We start from the raw sequence: 14,640 nt of genomic DNA, 5'->3' as shown, positions 1-14,640 counted from the left end.
ACCACAGAATCACATTAGAGAACCTAGAGATTCATAGAGAGAAATCATCTTTATGAATATCTAGGTCGTTCAATGGAAGTTGATTACAAAGTCATGCTGGAAAACCTAGACATTCTTAGGTTAAAAAATATATAGCATTTTAACTTGTAGTTTTTCATTTTCACAGGGGTCCTAAACTCCTAACCCCAACGAATGTGGAGAGTCGACTGTATATTCTCATATTCTTCAAGGTGACAGTTTTTCAAGATAGACTCAGCAAGACCTGACACTGACCTCAAATGAAGAATCCTCAAACAAAACATTCTCTCACACTAGTAAAATACAATGTCTATAAAAAATGAAATGCAATGGGCTCAGCCCCTTAGAAAATGGAAAGGATCAAACCTTGTCTTCCAGTCATTTCCTAACTAACAAAGATATTTCTATTTTTAATCAAATAATACATAAGCAAGAAAATTGTTTTTTTCTGACTATGATTCAAATGGATTCCTAACAGGGTTTTCTCTCATATAAATATATGATATTCTGTGTCATTTTGCAAGCAGATTAAATAATTCTCCCCAGAAGGGCATAATGAATTTGATTGAATGAAAATGTTGATAAGATGAGCTTTATGCTACTGTCGAAATGTAGATACGATAAAAACCAAATAATCAAGGTAAGTTTGGAGATACATATATGTTAACGCTTTTGTTTAGAGCACATTCAGAATTAAATAGGCCACATTCAATGCGGTTAAATTATCGGAACAGATTTGGGGAAGAGAATGGAGTCTGTTCATTTTAATATACCTTCAGAAATATTTTACTTCTTGATGATGACAGCAGCTCTTACTGACAACTATTAATACATTATAAACACCCCATCAGAGTTATATAAAAACATGTCAGTTTTAAAGAGAACATCTTTGACAGCAAATTTTCTGATTGTGAAACAGCTGTGCCTCCAGTACAATGCATTAAGTAGTTTATTCCTTTTAGATAGTTAAATTGTGCATGAAATGTTGCTGGCGCAAGGGCTCCAAATCTGGCCTGATTAGCGAACATCTGTTACATTGGAAAAATCCATGTCTACCCTAATTAGCTGTCAGGCTGATGTACATTAGCCCTGATGGTGAGGGATCCCGCGCTGTTTAAGTCAAACAGGTTTCTCTCCCATCCTATCACCTGCCCTTTCAAACATCTCCCTCTGATGTGCTGCTGTAATTAGAGATTATTGAAAATACAATAGAGCAGGTTATGGTCAGTTATAGTCCCATCTGTGCAATTCTTTTCCACCCAAACTTACAAACTCCCTTGCGAAGTAAACTAAGCAGCCGTCACACAGCCAAGGCAGTTTACATCAGGGCTAATCCTAATCTTCTTTATAAGGAGCTCTTCACAGACTGCTTTAAAGCAATTCCAATGAGACCAAGGTAGTTTAAGTGATTTGTGAATTACCCCTTAAGACTGACAGAGTAGGCTCATTTTCCAGGAATCTATGCCTTTTGGGAGAATGAATGGAAATCTTACACCACAACCCTATTTGTCTATTTGCCATCTTGGGAAAAAGGATATTCTGAATTATTTATTGGCTTATTTCGTTTTAATATGCTTTATCTGGCCTTTCAAATTCTAAAACATTCCCTGTGCGGCACTGAATATAAAGTTAGGATTAAAGGGGGCGGGGTAAGGAGAACCAGCATGGTTTAGTGGTGTGAAAAGTGGGCCACCACTCTAGAAACCAGAATGGCAAACCTGTTTGGAACAAATATTTCCAAGATAACCTTGCAATAGGGTCATTGTAGGGTTACCATAAGTTGAGAAAGAGTGAAGGAATATAACAACAAAAATCATAATAAATAATCTGTAGATTAGAGTTTTCAAAATATACTTTCTGTAGTTAGAAAATATTTAAAATTGCAATGTTATTTTACTATATTATACTATATCATACTACTGCTGATATTACAAGTTGCTTTGAAATTTTCTAGAGAGGTGAGATTTATACTGCATGTGAATGTGCACATCTGAGACAGATCCAAGAGTGTTTATGAAAGTACTTAAGTTCTCAACTAGGTACATTCTGTATCAAAGTATTGCAATTATTCCTCGATATAGAAACCATGCATGCACTTGCCATATTGATTTTCCCAATCAGAGAAGTGCAATGGTCATAAAGAGGAACCTATGGCCTATTAGAATGGGTGACAGCTAGTTTATCATCCTGGTTGAAAGCCAATGGGCATAAGCATTCCACTGGATCTACTATGAATTCCTACCCACATGCACAGTCATACGGAGGACAAAGGACAATAATTACAGATACAACATTTCCAGGAATGTTGAAGTCATGGGGAAACTGTTTTAAAGCTGTTCTGTAGGGGGTGGGGACAAACAATGTTTGGAAGAATTGAAAAAAATCTGTATTTGTGCCCTTTAAAATGTAAATTATTGTGATATTTAAGGAACATATGATATATACTACGTCAAATTTGGTTTGGCATAAAATTTAAAGCTTGGTCTATTAAATGTACAGCTTATTCAGACAATAACAAACAACAAATGGTGTTTCCTTTTTTTAAAAAAATGTAATAAATTAATGGTAAAGAATGGTAAGAAACTGTAGGGGAACCCCTTTGTTTTGCCATTTTATAAAATACAGGAGAAAAATAATAAAGAAGACATAAAAACAGGGAAAAAGAGAAGAAAGTTTGCTTTTGGGAAGGGTGGAGATTTTCATGTCCTCTGTATGTGCAGGCACCATTCTCCCCTTTGAATCTCTCACATGTGCTTCTGCTCCATATCCTGACTCAGGATTATCTAGTATTCATGGTACATGTCTTTCTGCAATCAAATGTGAGACCCTTTCAAACTACTGAATTGTAGCACTACGATATCATTATGGGAGCATCCTGTGGGATCCTGGGGTTTGAAATTTGTTGAGAAAGTAGAAATGCTGTCTGATTGAGAATTTGAAATATCCCCACTTATTCAAATCCCAGGATTTCATAGTAAGGAATCATGGTATTTAGAGTGGTAAGATAACTCAGGAGAACATGTGTTAGGTCTATTCCTTCTGCTGTCCAGATACTTACTACTCCTTTAAGCCTCCCTTTCTTCCTTAGAATATTTTCTCTTGAACCTGGACTTGGCATATGAAATAAATGATATGTTCCTTGTACAGTAGGACAATTGGCCAAAGTCTTGCTAATGTATTATACCTGTAGAATTATAGAACAGTTGGTGGTGTTAGTAAAGGAAGGAGATAGTGGTCAAGAAGGAAGTAAATGTATCGGAGAAATAGATTCCACAGTACCAGCAGATTTTATCTACTTTTCTTGCCATAACAGTGCAGTGCTGGAAAATGATGATGGTGATGATGATGATGATGATGATGATGATGATGAGGAGGACCTCCCAGTTCCCCAATGTTAAAACTCTGGACAGCTTGCAAAAATTAAATACTACACAATTAAAAGAATTATAAAGATCTTAGGACCTCATCATATTAATGCCCCCCCCCCCGCCCCATTTTGTCCTGTTTTGCCGGTAGTCACAAATGAAACAGAAGGCATGCATGGTGCCTCGTACCAAACTGCATGCCCTTTCTTCTTCCCCTATCACATGGGGGAAGGGTGGCAGATTGGGTCAAGACATGTTGGCACCCTGTCCCTTCCCCCATCAGACAGGAGGAAAGCCTAAAAACTACCGGTAGCTCCATGTGAGCTACCCAAAACACGGAACACTCACCTTGGTGGTGAGGAAGCTTCTTGCAATGATGGGGCGGGGCTACGGCCTGCGTCATCTCATGGAATTAATCAAGACCTGTGACTGAAGAGGAGCCTCAGCATGGAAAGCGGCAACCCCAACCCCCCCCCCCCCCAATGTGATGAGGTGGTAAGTAAAATCATAGAACAAATACTGTTTAAAAACTGTTTAAAAAGTTACAATCAAACAATTCATGGAATCAAAAGCCTTTAAAACAAATCTATTAAAATGATGGGGGGCACATAAAAATCAAAAGAACACAATGAAAAGTCTTTGCAGTCAATTCATGAAACCTTGTGAGAACATGAAAGTTTTTATTTGTCAGTGGAAGGATAAAAAAAGAAAGTTCTATCTTAACTTTCCTAAGTTATTTTACTAGAGACCCCAAGGTCTTTAAACTAGAACTAAGAAGAGTGTTCCAAAGCCTGGGAACTATAATCTAAAACCATTTTTTGACCAGGGGCCACTCTCCAACATTAGTACCAAAAGGGTTATGAATCAGTTTTTGGTCAACTTTAGATTGGGTTTGGTTATTTGGAGTGCTGGTTCAGAAAATTGTATTGGATGGATCACATCACTCTAGTTTCTGATACAGAACATATGCCATTCAGTAGTCACCATCTGCTCGCCTACAGAAAACCATATTGAATAATTTAGAGCTGATGCGGTCTATCAAATGCAATTTTCTAAATCAGCACTCCAAATAACCTCAGGAACAGGCCTAAAAACAGACACCAAGGCCCCCCTTTTTCCAGGTGCCACATGGAATGGCTCTGATGAGGGGGAGGGAGGAGGAGGAGAAGCAGTAGTGAGGAGGCTTGTTGTCACACCTTTCTTGTGGGTAGTCAGCCTCTCCCCATTGCCTCTGCACTATAAGAGGGTTTTGCGAGGGTATTGGTGAGACCGCGGACTATATTTTAGTTCTTGGGGACCACTGGTGGTCCACGGACCACAGGTTGGGAACCACTGATCTAGAAGAAGCTCTCCTGTGTTCTTACCAAACATTGCTGGGAATGAGGCCAAGATGTCTACTGGAAGATCTTAAAACCCAAACAATGCCATGTAGATTGGCATACTGCTAGCAAGGTGCATCAACAAGATATTTTTCATTTTTAGATTAGGAAAAAGATTAAATCCTTCTTCTCTAATATAGCTATCTCTGGCTATGTAGAGTGCAAAACAGGGGAATGATTGAAGAAGAGGGAGAAAAAGAAGGGAAAGAGTAGGGAGTACAATCTGAATTTCCTTCATCATATCCATTTGGCTCTTAACATAATGCTGGGAGAAACATATGATGTCAATATGTAGATGAAATAAAATTGTGAAATGCCCTCCACACACACAATTTTCTAAATTTTGTATCAGCTTTTAAATGCCAATTCAAACCTACCTTCTTCTAGAAGACTCCCTTTGAATCCCTTTGACTTCTTTTCTTGTTTCTGACACTTGGGTCAACACATTTCTTAATTCATTTAAAAAAGTGGCGTATACTTTTAAAAGTATGTTTAACAACTGCTCAGGAAACCTTTAATTGTAAGAGGTTACTAATAATTAATGAATTAATCAGAGCCAATCACTCTTTTGAAAGTAAAAGTATATTGCCATTTGCTCTGATTTTGCCTTTTCAGATGCTTGGTAACAGATATAAAACATAAGAATTATCCAGTCATTCAGCTGAATACGACAGTTCTAATTTTACATGAAAAAAACTGAACTTTCAAAAAGCTCATTTAGAATTAGTAATATGCATTCAGTTTATATTCAGAGAAATCATCAATCCGGACATAACTGGGCAGATTTTGAACTGAGCAATTGAAGATAAGATTCAAAAAAAGAGTCACATTTGTCCTTCTTCAAATACACAGAATTGCTGAGCGAACCACACAAGTGCAGGCTGATTTTTAAAAAAATCTTCTCCACTCTGAGCAAAAAATAATAAAAGCAGCTGTCTCTGTGCTATACAAGGGCAGAATTTTAAAAAGTAAAAGCAATAAATCTTGGAAAAGGGAGAAAAGATTCATCGGGTTAATATCTAAAATACAACCCTCATTTTTAGGCAACTTATGCTATCACTTCCCTTGACCATCAGGACTTGAACTTGGCTGGGGAATTCTGCTCATGGGGAGGGCAGTCTGGGTTGTCTAAGGACATTTCTACACTGGCGCTACAATACATCTTAGAACAACTTTAAATGGAAATGGTTTCACTACAGAGAGATTGACATATCTAGAACTGGTTTAAGACCTGGTTTAAGTACAATACAGTGGTAGTCGCACTTGGCCATAGCCAGAAAAAAATGGGGGGGGGGGGTGTTTGAAACTTTTGTTTAGCAAAATCATGAAGAGTAGTTCCGTAACACAAAATAATTTAAATTATATGATTAATTCAATATTTTATATATTGGCTTAATTAAATCAAATTTCTATTTTAATGTGTTTTTAAATAATATTTCAAAAACTATTAAAGATAAGTACTTGGATAAAAATAAATGAAACTACATAATCAAATCTATAACCATTCAAATTTCACAAAAAAGTTGATTAAAATTTTAAAAATATCACACTATATATTCAAAAATTATTTGATCATTTAGGAGAAATTAAAGTATAAACTTTTAATGCAAGAACAAATTATCATAGTTGTTGTATACGTGGAAACATTGTAAATTGTATTTAAACTTCAGATTTTCTTATTGAGTTTTTTGGGGATTACAATCCCCCCAAATAGATGAGGCTGGGCATAATAAAACAACAGCCTTGAAAGACACTACCAGGATATTCACTATAATGAATATAAACGTCTGTTTCTTATTTATTTAACCTTAGTGTGTGTATCTTACTCTATGGCTGAGAGAGTGTGACTGCTTAACTTCTGTGCCTTTCATGGGGTTAAACTAGGGAGTGTTTGAGGAATGGGACATCTATAGGGATACCAAGGTATTTGTTTATAATGCTATTGTCAACCCAACACTGTTATATGCCCACGAAATGTGGACTATCTACAGACGTCACATGCATGCAACTCCTGTAACAATTGCATCAGTGTTGCCTCCGAAAAATTCTGCAAATCTCTTGGGAAGACAGGCGGACAAATGTCAGCATGCTGGAAGAAACAAACATCGCCAGCATTGAAGCAATGCTCCTCCGCCATCATCTCCGCTGGATTGGCTGCATTGTCCGAATACCCGATCACCATCTCCCAAAGCAGTTATTCTACTCCAAACTCAAGAATGGAAAACAGAATGTTGGAGGACAGGAAAAGAGATTTAAAGATGGGCTCAAAGCCAACCTTAAAAACTGTGGCATAGATACTGAGAACTGTGAAGCCCTGGCCCTTGAGCACTCTAGCTGGAGGTCAGCAATGGTGTAGAATTTGAAGAGGCACGAATGGAGGGCCAAAGAGAGAAATGTGCCAAGAGGAAGGCATGTCAAGCCAACCTCGACTGAGACCGCCTTCTACTTGGAAACCGATGCCCTCACTGCGGGAGAACACGTGGGTCAAGAATAGGACTCCACAGTCACCTATGTACTTACCACCGGGATACCGCACTTGGAGAACAATCTTACTCGGACAACGAGGGATCTCCTAAGGAAGGAAACAATGAGCCTGAGTAAGCAGGACCTGGCAACTTCTGGGTGACTTCAACATACCACTGGAGGCCAGTTTGTCGGGTGCAGCTCAGAAGTTATATATAACTTGATAGTTTAGGAGAAATTAAAGTATAAACTTTTAAAGCAAGAACAAATTATCATAGTTGTTATATACCTGAAAAACTGTAATGTTTTCATACAAACTGTAAGGTAATTGGTAGGTTATGTTATCATGTAATTTTTGTTCAATTTTGTCGTAGCTGATGTTCCCTTTGATATTTGATTAGTTTGTTTTTGTATTTTTATTTATGAATGTGTTTGGCATTTAATGTTTGCCAATTTTTGTTGGAATCCACCCTGCGTCCCCTCGGGGAGAGATGGTAGAATACAAATAAAGTTGTTGTTATTGTTATTGCTATTGTTATTGTTATTATTATTGACTTCCTGGCCAAGCTCATGGAACTGGTTTCAAACTTTTTCTTCTGGTTGACTTCAACATACCACTGGAGGCCAGTTTGTCGGGTGCAGCTCAGAAGTTCATATCCATGGCAAACATGGGGCAATCCCAATTGGTTTCTGGACCTACACATTCAGAAGGTCATACACTTGATGCAATTTTCAGCTTGGAACATATGGATCTTTGTGCAGAGGTGATCAATAACTCTGAGTTGTCATGGACAGATCACTTTCCAGTCAGGGCTAGTATCACAGCTACAACCTACCCCTTAAGGGGTGGAGAACGTATTAAAATGAATCCTTTGAGATTCCAGGAGGCCTTAGGAGGTTCTATGGCTTGCATCACTGATGATCCAGCAGAATCAATAAGTGGAATCAAAATCTAACAAGGGCTACTGACCAGATCAATCCCGAACATCATCTCTGACCTGTTACAAATCAGGCTCCCTGATTTACAGAGACCCTCAGATAAATGAAATAGGAAGGACAATGACTAGAGTGCAGATGGTGGAAAACTCGACTTTTATGAGATAAGACACAGCATAGAGAGCACCTCTGCTCCTGTAAGGTGGTAATGCATGCATTGTTAACCTTAAGGTTGGACTTCTGTAATGTGCTTTACATTGGGCTACCTTTTGTACCAAGTTCGGAAACTCCAGTTGCTTCAAAATATGGCAGTCAAATTGGTTACAGGAAACATCCTGGAGTGAATATATAACATCCATACTAAAGTCACTCCACTGGCTGCTGATTAGTTTTGGGGCAAATTACAAAGCGTTAGTTTTTGACTTTTAAAGCCCTACATGGTTTAGATCCAGGTTACCTACAGGATCGCCTTCTCCCATGCAATCTACCTCAAACACTGAGGTCCTCTGGGGAGTGGTTATTCCAACTAGCCAGAACCCAACAGGTAACTGTCACAACTGTGGAATGACCTGCCAGAAGAGTTAAAATAGCTAGATCCAGCAGGTCTACCCAGCTAGTTTTAATCACAAATTTTAAACTTGTGTCTTATGTTTAATCTCTGTTCTCTGTATATTAATGGGTATTGTGTAGGAATATGTTTTAATATGTGTATTTTACAGAATGTTTTTTTAGTTGCTTGTGTCTTTTAGTGATGTTGTAATCCGCCTTGAGCCATGAGGAGAGACAGGTAAGAAATCAAATTATTACTATAATAATAATAATAATAATAATAATTACTATTCCACTTTGCCCAACATTGCCATCATTTTTAATGAGTTGTTTCATCTTATGATATGTCCAAAGTACAATGGGCTTCGTTCAGTCGTTTTTGGCTCCAAGGGAACATTTTGTCTGGGACCCATCTATTGATCCTTTTGGCAATCACAGTATCCATAGAACTCTCTTGCAATAGAAATGTATCTTTCTAGCCATTAACAACCCAGGTAACTATAAACCTAATTCTATGAAGAGGGAAAAACCTGCTAATATAAGTGTGTGTCCTTTAACTGGATAGAGTCCTTAGGTACTATATTGCTCTTTTGAATCTAAAAGTTTCTAAAGTTCATCCTCCAAGTAGGCATAATATTCAGAACCCCTGACATCAGCAGAAACAGAAACTTTCCTTCATTCTCCAAACTCGGCTTCTCTTTCCTGAGGTCAGCTGAAATAAACACTGCTAGTTTGCTCTCTTACTACCTTTCAAGGAAAATAAATCATTAAGTATACTCCTTAAGTCAATTTGGCTCACTGCTTGACAAATTTATCTCTGTCTTAAACATGGGAGCAATAGCATGAGATATCAATTACTCCAAAAGGCACTGTTCTTTAACACTTGCTGGGCTAACACTGACACCGATGTGACCATTTCCGATCCTTCCAACCAATGCTCAGAACAATACCTTTCTTTTTTTTCTTTTCTTTTCTTTTCTTTTCTTTTTTTTCTTTCTTTTCTTTCTTCCTTTCTTTTTTTGCTTCTTCTTCCCAGCTTGTAAAAACATGGCTCAGGCTTACCCATTTCACTTTCTGGCGGCAAAGCAGATATTGATGCAATTTGCCAACTCTCAAAAGCTAAAGATCAATACTGGAGTGTTGTTGTTAGTTTTTTTTTAATCAATGTAGGTTGGGATTTTTGCAACATGAAGCACTGGTTTCTTCAAAATGACAGGAAAGTATGATAGAGCAAATCGTGGGGTGAGAGTAGGAAGGAAACCAACTGGCTTTGTAGGAAGAAAAGTTGAAAAAAAATAAATGTAAGTTTTGTGTTGACATAATCCAGGTTAAATCTAAAGAAGAAAAATACTTACTTTTGTCAAATGAGCGGCTATTTTATCACTCAGAGAATGTCACATCAATTGTAAAGCCATCAGCCTCCAGGCTTGTTGGTGATTGCTTCATATTTACTGTTAGTCCAGCCATGGAGATGGTACTTTTACAGTCTTTGGACAGACTAGAGAGTGTGACATTTAAAGTGTTGATTTTTGCAGCACTTATGTTAATTGTTGTAATTTTCCTGATGAACCACCATTCTGGTTGCCTGATGCAGCCAAGATAGTTTTACATTTTCTATGCAGGCCTCCTTGCCATTTGGTCTGTGTAGTGTCAGCTTCGAGTGCTACTGAAAGCAGACAAAATTGCAAGCAAATTGCATCAGATTGCCAACATTGTGAAAAGGTAAATTGCTTGCAAATCTATTTAAACCACTGCCCTATTTTCATCAGCTTCAGTACTTGGTATTCATGATTGCTTAATTGGCGACCTTTCCTATTGTGTAGTGCTTTATGGTGTAATGGAAAGCGATCTTTACCAAACCAATTACCCTTTTTTTCTCAGCACTACATTATTGCTGTGATTGCAACTGCCAGTCCTTTGTAAATGAACTTTCTGATTTCAATGATGTTTTTAAAATGTAAGATAGAAAAAAGTGGCATTCATATTGTGTGATGTTCTATTTTGAAGCCTCTTTGTAGTCACCATTGTCTGGGAAAATGGACTGAAGGGTTACACAGTACCTACAAATATCCATGTAACTATTATTAATATTATTATAATGTCTTCCTTTGTAGCACAGCTCAATTAGGAAAGGATAGGAGAAATATTTTGTCACTCTGTCAAGAGCACAGGAAGTGCTTTTGAGGCTTCTTTTTGACACATACATTATCTCCACTAATAATACAAGATTCCTTTTGAAGGAGTGGGAATAAGTGTACAAAACTCCACAAAGTCCTCCTTTTTTTAAAAAAATCAATTTTTGTCATATAAAAACATTAAATAGACATATTAGAATCCTGTGATTTCAGAGAGTTGTGTATATTAAAATAGCATGGGCGGCATATAGTGGGGGGTAAATTTGAATGGTTCCTAAGTCTAAATAGTAGGTGCCAGCTATGCATTCCATAAACATAGAGATTGTTGAAAGGCACACATATTATATTTAGATATTCATACACCATTATTAGCAGTTTGATTTCAGCAATAAGTGTCCATTTGTTTTGAACATTTGAACTGATTTTATTCTGCGAAAAAGGAACTCCCCTCTAAATTACTTTGCTTGTATCTTTGCAACGTATAATGTGACAGTGCCGAACTCAAGCGAGTTTTCGTCTTGTGTATTTGTTTACACAATGTCAGAAATTATACCATTACTCATAAGTGGCAATGCAGAAAACCTCTACAAGTAATTTAGTCATGCTCTAATAGAGTAGGGAAGGTAGTAAATGGATACATCATTATACCCCCTGCAGGCATGAATTCTACTGCGGCAAACAAAACAAAACAAAAAATGGGAAGGGTTCTTTTTATTTATTTATTTATTTTTGGGGTCCTCAATTTGAAATAGTAATTAAGCAAGTCCTTTGATGAGACTTTTGGGGAAAACGTGGGTCCTATCAAGAGAACACAATTGTTTTTGTGCTTATCATACAAGCAGGGCTATTAATATTTGTTAAATCTGGCTAATACAAGCTATTCTAGTTTGTCAGGCAAGATCCACAGAAGAAGAAACAATGGGAAGGACTCCTGCAGCACTTAAAGACAGATGGATGTATATGACCTGAGCTTTACTGGACTTAATGAAATGGGCTGATTTTGATGCAACCTCTTAGCATCAAAATAATTATTTGGAAATAATAAGAAAAATGCTGGGCTAGGATCTCTATAAAAGGAAAGAAGGAAGAGTGGGATTAGAATGAACAGTGAAGAGAGCTATAAATAAATAATATATAGAATAAGAGTGAAATGTTTGGTCCTTTTTGATCCTTTTGTGGAAGTGCAACACCTACGAGCAGACCAGGATTCAGAACAATGGGTGAAGGCTCCTTCTTTGGAGGCTTTTAAGCAGAGGCTGATGACCATCTGTCAGGGGTGCTTTGAATGTGATTTTCCTGCTTCTTGGCAGAGGGTTGGACTGGATGGCACATGAGGACTCTTCCAGCTCTATGATTCTATGAAATTACAGGAAAGGAGATTCCATCTGAACATTAGAAATAACTTCCTGACTGTAAGAGCTGTTCAGGAGTGGAACTCTCTGCCTCCGAGTGTTATGGAGGCTCCCTCTTGGGTCGCTTTTAAAAAGAGGCTGGATGGCCATCTGTCAGTGGTTCTTTGAGTGTATGACTGGGAGTTGGACTGGACCATGCGGTGTCTTCTAATGCTGTGATTCTAGCCAACATATTCAGTGGCAAGGAATGCTGGGAATTGCAGTTCAACAGCATCTGGAATGTTCCATAATTTGTGATATTAGTGCAACCATCGATGACAAGTTATAGAATGCATTGCTACAAGGAAACTATTTTGGGCTCCATTGCAGCAGTTAATGTATGCCAAACTTTCTGAGATCATGCTTATGGGACAGTTGAATAAATTTCCAGCAGAAGCTCTCACAAATAGTTGTAGAGATTTCTCCCACAGCAACCTATACTTGCCACCAAATGTGCACTTAATTGGTTGTTGTTATTTTTGTTTGCTGGTTTCCAGTCATGTGACTCCAGTACCACTTACCGGAAAATGAATTACTACTTCTTAGTTTGTCCTTGAAAAGGAACTGTCTGTATTTTGGGTATTTCAATAAATGTTTTTTTAATGTTTATGTATTGTATCCAGGCACTGAATGTTTGCCATGTATATGCTGTGCTCCGCTCTGAGTCCCCTTCGGGGTGAGAAGGCGAAATACAAATGTTTTAAATAAATAATTGTATTTTGGGTATTTGAAAAAAAAGTTAGACTCTTCCAACTTTTTTCAACCTGATGCTCTGAAGGCTAACTAGATCCAAAAATTCTACAGCTGATATCAGAGGATGCTGTATTATTATGGAAACAGTGGTCCAAAACATCTGGAAAACAACAAGCTGGAAGAGGCTGGCCTCTTGTTGAGCCTTTATGTAAAAAAAATTAAAAGTATCAATGTGTTCAGGCTTTTGAGTCATTCTGATATTTCCTGCTTACTATCTGGCCATGAGAATGGAAGCGATGACTATCTCCAATGCAACTAGAAACATTTTGAGCTGACTGTATTGATGATAATCCCATCAGTTAGAATCCACTTTCAAATGCCAAATTCTAGATCTTGCTCTTTGGTCCAACTTTCACAAATATGACCCTCAAAAGGAAGCTAAACATGAAATGACATGCAGCTACCACTTCTGCAGGAAGGATGATCAGAGTCACTCTGTGGGGCTTTGGTACCAGGGCTGATCTCATACTTTTGGTGCATTGCTATATCCTTGCGTTATGGTGAAACTGAAGTGTTTTTCTATGGTATTTCTGATGTGCTCCAGATTTACAGTTTCCAGTTTCTTTAATCATATAACAGCCCAATTTGTCTTAATGCATTCTAACATGCAAAGTGAGTTGCTATAATGGGAGAAAGGCAGAATATCAAATAGTTGACTAAGTAATAAAATGGACTTACCTACACCCATTTCTCTGATGTTAAAGTACTTTGCTTTTTTATGGTACCAGTTATTGCTATATATCTATGTTTCTAACTTACTTTTTTCTGGTAGGTACCACAATAGTTCATATTTCTAGATGGCGTGATTTTAATTCGTGTTTTAATAATTCATGTTTTAATTCTTTGGTTTTTAAATTGTAAATGTTTATTTTATGGGAATATGTATGCATGGCATCAAATTGCTACCTGTTGTAAGGCCGCCTTGGGTCCCTTTTGGGATGAGAAGAGCAGAATGCAAAGGGGGTAAATAAATAAATAAATAAATACTAGATATTCTGCATACATTCTGCTTTTATGCAAATGTTATGAACCATATAGAACAGATATTCAACTGATGTGATTAGCAAATCATTATGGTATATTAATGAACTACAGTGTGCCCGTTTTATCTATGAGTTGGATATTCACAGTTTCGCTTAGCCATGTTCCAAGCAACAACAACAAAACCCTCCAGAAGTGTTTGCAAGCCTCTCTAGGTCCTCCAGTGTGATTCTATGGCATGCTTCCAACCCAAGTACAATCAAAATATAGGGTTCACTATTATCCACAATTACATACTTGAAACTGGGGATAATTGCTTATTTGATTATGTTTTACTGATTTGTTATTGTTTATCTTGTTAACTTATGTTATATTACTCAGTTATTTTTTATGTATGTCTGGCATCAAATGGCTGCCATATTTGTTGTGAGCTGTCCCAAGTCTCTGGCACGGAGATGGGACGGGATACAAATAGTTGTTGCTGTTGTTGTTGTTGTTGTTGTTGTTGTTGTTGTTGCCATCTTATATAGGGTTCACTCTTATCCACAGCTACATTCCTGAAACTGTGGCTAATAGTGGATTCTATATTTTTATTATACTTGGGCTTTTGGAATGAATCCTCATAATCATTCTTCCTTCTACAACTTACTTTAATTGGCATAAATTGAGC

The sequence above is a fragment of the Anolis sagrei genome, chromosome 6 (genome assembly GCF_037176765.1).
Source record: "Anolis sagrei isolate rAnoSag1 chromosome 6, rAnoSag1.mat, whole genome shotgun sequence".
In the NCBI taxonomy this organism is placed as follows: Eukaryota; Metazoa; Chordata; class Lepidosauria; order Squamata; family Dactyloidae; genus Anolis; species Anolis sagrei.
This window is presented reverse-complemented; position numbering follows the sequence as displayed.